The sequence below is a fragment of the Trachurus japonicus genome, unplaced genomic scaffold, assembly GCF_045865225.1.
Source record: "Trachurus japonicus isolate A0001 unplaced genomic scaffold, Traja_1.0 AP031061.1".
In the NCBI taxonomy this organism is placed as follows: domain Eukaryota; kingdom Metazoa; phylum Chordata; class Actinopteri; order Carangiformes; family Carangidae; genus Trachurus; species Trachurus japonicus.
This window is the reverse complement of record NW_028221194.1, coordinates 39,162-44,755: the sequence shown is the minus strand read 5'-3', so window position 1 is coordinate 44,755 and position 5,594 is coordinate 39,162. Positions and strand designations below refer to the sequence as shown.

Genomic DNA, 5,594 nt, shown 5'->3' with positions numbered 1-5,594 from the left:
CACTGAATTAATAGGCAGGTTTCTGAACAGTCCACAGCCCTCCTCTGAAATAGAGCGAGTATGTACATAATGTTGTTTCTTTGAACCCTTAGAAAGGGTAGTAGTGCATGTTCTTTGCACTGTTATTTATAAATTAGTTTTGATTTTAGATTGTAGTACATCATCAGATCCATCTTTTTTTAAGTCTCTTCTCATATTGCTTTCAAGTTGCATCCCCTACACTTAAACTACAGCAACCCCTCAAAAATGACAAAATTCCATTCTTCATCAGGCAATGTACCACATTGTTTATTTCGAAAACACCAATGAAGTGGAGGTAGTACCCTCCAAATGGGTCAATGGACAGGAATGCATGTGGCCGCCCAGCAAAGTCGATGTTGTGAAGGCCACAAAAAACCAAGAGCAACCGGGAGCAGGGTGGAAACCATACAGAATCAGAATAATGTATACATCAAGTAAGTGCAGTCGTGTTGAGATTATTATCTTTGCTAAATGTGTACAGTACAGGCCAAAAGTTTGGACACCTTCTCATTCAATGTGTTTCCTTTATTCTCACTGAAGGCACCAAAACTATGAATGAACACATGTGGAATTAACCAAAAATTGTGAATTAACTGAAAACACATATTTTCTTCTTTGTCTTCTCTTTCTTCTTTTCTTCTTCCTCTCCGTCTTCCTCCTCCTCTATCTCTGCCCCCACCAATTCTAGTTTCTTCAAAGTAGCCCCCCTTTGCTCTGATTACTGCTTTGCACACTCTTGGCATTCTCTTGATGAGCTTCAAGAGGTGAACCTGACCTGAAAATGGTTTTCACTTCACAGGTGTGCCTTTTCAGGGTTCATTAGTGGAATTTCAGTGAGAATCTACAATGTAAATAGTCATGAAAATAAAGGAAATGCATTGAGTGTGTCCAAACTTTTGACCTGTACTGTATGTCACGTACAGAATTTCTATGGATGGACAAACAGTTGTATTTGAGGTATTGCAGTGGCAAGAAAATGTATGTGAAACCATTGGAATTTCTTATTGCATTAATTGATAATTTAAGGTGAGCCGATCTACATCCAAGGCACAAACACATGCAGTGTTTCCTCTAGGATTTTTTTAAGGAGTGGCGCTCAGACCCCCAGACCCCCCCCCCCCAACCTGCTAACCTGGGCCTTCTTCAGGAGACTTTTGGTTAAGTAACCGCATGGACAGCTCCTACACAGGATCGTTCTGCCGTCTCGTCGTTGTCGGTGTCGCTGCCGTCATCGCCGTTACCCCTCCTCCCACTCGCACCAGCGGACGGCCGCGGAGAGGAGGGGGAGTTTATGCACGTTTATGTTACAGCGCAGTAGAGGATATGTCCTGTTAAACTTACTGTATGCGCTACAATAACATCATCATAAGCCCGACGGACTGACACACACTTTCTAGTTTTTTTTTCTTTTCCACCAGCACTGAGCGCGACGTCAGACACGAGAATCAAACCCGCTAATTAAAAAAAAAAAAAAACACCGGCAACAGCGACCACTGATCTGTCCTGAGTCTGTTGTCATTCTGTCACCTGAGTTCAATGATTCTGCGGAAAAACAGGCTGTGGTCTGTCATCGAGGTGCAGAGGGGGTGCAAAGAGTAGATACTGAGCAAGATAGTTATCTGTAGTTTACCTTAGTAGCTACTCGCGAGGTGCAGTGCAGGACTCTGCTGTGAAGGTGGAGGCATGTGGCGGTGGTGGATTAGCGACAATTTAAAAAATAAATAAAGAAATAAAGAAATTTGAAGCAGCGGCGGCTAGGATTTAGCTGTGGCGGTGCGCCACTGCTAAATGAATGTAGAGGAAACACTGACATGTTCTTAACCTCATACCACACAAAAAAATTATGTCATGTCTTTATTGAGCATATCCATTAAACATTTATAGTGCTGGTGGAAAAAGTTAAAGTTATGGTTTGGAAGATTGGTAATTATTATTAACATCGTTTATACGGCGATTATAGTCCTGTAGTCCCATCTACACAACATAAATAGCAACAAGAACCAAAACAATCCATTCAGTCTATCTGCTGTAAGCCTGCATAGAAATTGACCAATGCTATCCGTCCGTCACTGATGGTCGCATTGGCTTGTACCCTCCATCCAATCCCCTCGTCTCCGCTGCTCCTCGTAGTCCCGACTCGACCCGCCTCGTCCCCACCCCTCGCACATTGGCGGCAACGGGACCGCAGGTACTGGCGCTGCTCCAGCTCCAGAGTCAGTGAGACTGGTCGCGCCGGGTAGTGTGTGTGGGAGGGTGCTTTTTTTCAAAATTTCATCATCTTTCAGATCGTAGACCATAGCTTTAAGTGAACCCTGAAAGGTAAGACTGTGGCCGAAACTGCTGCTGCAGTCAAATTCAGAACACTGCAACACGTTGTTTCCCTCCCCTCGCCCCCAGACTCGAGGTTGCCAGATAGCCACACATACTCTGATTCACAGTAACTAGATCATAACACATAACTGGAGACAGGCGACCTGACCCGGCCAGACTCATCTTATGAACTGCCACGTTATGCCAAAACACTGCAGGCTGCAAATAAAAATTTTAAAATGTGAATATTCTGGCTGTACTGTTGTTGTCAGTTAGATCAGTATTACAAATGGACACGATTTCTTAGTTTCTGGTGACATGTTGAGTGATTCTATGATAACTTGCTGTACATTTTTACATGCAGTTCCTTTAATAACTTCTCAAACCTTCTTCGACAGCAATAACCTCAAAGGGTTAACATACTTTTTCTTGCCAGTGTATGTGAATAAAAATAATGAACCAACTAATCACAAACTAACACACCAGTCAGTTTTGAGGGACAATCAATTGTAAGTATTTTTTGTTTTGTTTTGTGCAGATGATTACAATGAGGCGAGGCTGAAGTTACCGGATGCCGTGGAACACACTGATCTAGGGACAGATGGGGAGGACTCGCCAATTCAAACCAAAAGGCGAAGAATGTAAGTCACTGTTATATTTCTACATGTCTATATTTATATGCATTTACATTTTTTATAACATGAAGTTCTTAATTAGACCTAAGAACATCCTCTTCCCTGGGGAAGATGATGATGATGATGAAGATGTGATTCCAAAAGCTAAGCCAAGGAAGAAGTAAGTGAGAAGTTTCAATTGCTGTATTTGTGTTGGACTACTATCGAAATGTAAAATGTTGATACCATCTTGGGTTTGCTATTTGACCCCAGACGAACTGAACTGCCCAATCCACCTAGGATTCTGCATCCATTTGGCCCTCACAACGAAGCTGTCTTACAAAAAGGAAAAATACAGTAAGGGCTAGCTACTTTCAATTTGAGTTTACTTTGTTCTATCTCTTTAAATATTACAAGATGGACTGTATAATGCACCAGAAATCTTTATTCACGGTTTCCACTATGTACATTAAGTACGCCCACCACTCCAGAATTGGGTTGGGGCAAACGCACAATAACAATTTACCAGTTACCATTACTCTGCACCCTTCTCCACTACACAGTTACAGCTCGACTCGACTCGACTTAGGTCCTTTTCTATTACAGCTAAGGTCGCGTTTCCACTGCAGGGGTTCCTGGTAAAGGGAGGGGGTAGGAACTTCTACAGGAACTGTCCTCTCACTCGTCCCTCTCAGTGGCCGTGTCTCCACTGCAGACAGGACCCAGAGGGAAGGAAAAATTGCTACTATGATGTGATCATGTGATACTATGATGTGCACAAATGTCTAAATGTTGAACTAATAGTTATGAGAATTGTCATTCTGATCTGAGAAATACACCAAAGCATTATTATTATTATTATTATGGTTTACTATAGTGAGCCCCCCACCCCATAATTCACACTGTGCATTCGATTACTGACCACTTGGTTTTCCACACAGCAGTCACTTAACTCGCATGAAAGAATAACAACAGTCTCAGTGGGCGCTGCTGCCTATGTTTTTAAAATTAGCGGGTTTGATTCTTGCGTCGGAAGTCACTGCTTTAAGAAGTCCTAGAGGAAACACTGTCATCTATTTATAATTCCTGAATAGTTGATTATGCTGTTTGCAGATCAGACGATACTCAAGAGCTGCTCCAGAGAAGCAGTATGTCCCCCAGCCCACTCCAGGGATGCAGTATGTCCCCCAGCCCACTCCAGGGAAGCAGTATGTCCCCCAGCCCACTCCAGAGAAGCCATGCATCCCCCAGCCCACTCCGGAGAAGCCATACATCCACCAGCCCACTCCGGAGAAGCCGTACATCCACCAGCCCGCTCCAGAGAAGCCGTACATCCACCAGCCCGCTCCAGAGAAGCCGTACATCCACCAGCCCGCTCCAGAGAAGCCGTACATCCACCAGCCCGCTCCAGAGAAGCCGTACATCCACCAGCCCGCTCCAGAGAAGCCGTACATCCACCAGCCCGCTCCAGAGAAGCCGTACATCCACCAGCCCGCTCCAGAGAAGCCGTACATCCACCAGCCCGCTCCAGAGAAGCCGTACATCTCCCAGCCCGCTCCAGAGAAGCCGTACATCCACCAGCCCGCTCCAGAGAAGACGTACATCTCCCAGCCCACTCCAGAGAAGACGTGCACAGCCAAGCCCGCTCCAGAGAAGCCGTACATCTCCCAGCCCACTCCAGAGAAGCCATGCACAGCCAAGCCAGCACCAGGGAAGCCGTACACCCCCCAGCACGCTCCAGAGAAGCCGTGTGTCCACCAGCCCACTCCAGCGAACACAGAGAACCAATCTTCATACATGTGAGTATGCTGTCTGCTGTACACATTTTTATTAGGGCCGGGACTTTAACACGTTAATTAAGATTAATTAATTACACAAAAATTAACGCATTTTAATCGCACTTATTTTTGCACTGGATGACTTTAAGGCGTACCGATTATACTGGAGCACAATCATTTAACAAGTTAAAAAGCCGCCGACACTGATCATGCAAGGGAGAGAGGAGGTGAAAAGAGACAACAACACTGTTACCTGTTGTATATAGCCTCAGGCTATAGGCCTACCATCGCTAACACACAGATGACCAGTCAGTAACAAGTAAAAAGCCGCCGACACTGATCAATGCCTGAGGAGTTTTAAAGGTGTACAGAAATGGCCGTTTGTCCTGTTTGTCGCGCCGAGTTGTCACGAGCTGCAACACGAGTTTACCCGAGTAAGGAAAACGAATTTGATTGGTCGTTATCGAGTGGGCGGGATATTCAAAGCTTGGGGCGAGACCGAGCTCCGTGTGTGTGTGCGTGTGTCAGACGTTTGAATGACGGATTACGGATCCAATATCAGTGGCTAGTGAATCGTGTACAGGCTGACGTATAATCCGTGCGCCTGCATTATCCAATGCGAAAAAAAAAACTACACTAAAATACACACTTTCATCCCGGATTTACTCAAAAATAGAATTTTGCACAAAGTTTGGCCTACATCGTCTGATAGATGAGTTATTACACTAATTTTATGACCCAGAGTGGGCTTAAATTCAATTTTCTTTTCTGTACACCTTTAATGCAGCCTGAACGCAGCTCAAACTGACCCGGTGCCTCAGCACGGCGACCAAGCTTTGATAAACACACCAGATCCACGCAGGTTCATAAA

General features: G+C 44.8%; 1 long non-coding RNA gene across 1 annotated transcript; it reads left to right on the top strand.

Annotated features, from left to right (window-relative positions):
* Positions 1 to 306: 306 nt before the first annotated feature.
* On the top strand, positions 307 to 3,307 carry LOC146959792 (uncharacterized). Its single transcript, XR_015035593.1, has 4 exons — positions 307 to 455; positions 2,870 to 2,972; positions 3,049 to 3,126; positions 3,219 to 3,307. It is a non-coding gene; the product is annotated as an uncharacterized LOC146959792 (long non-coding RNA).
* The last annotated feature ends 2,287 nt before the right edge of the window (positions 3,308 to 5,594 follow it).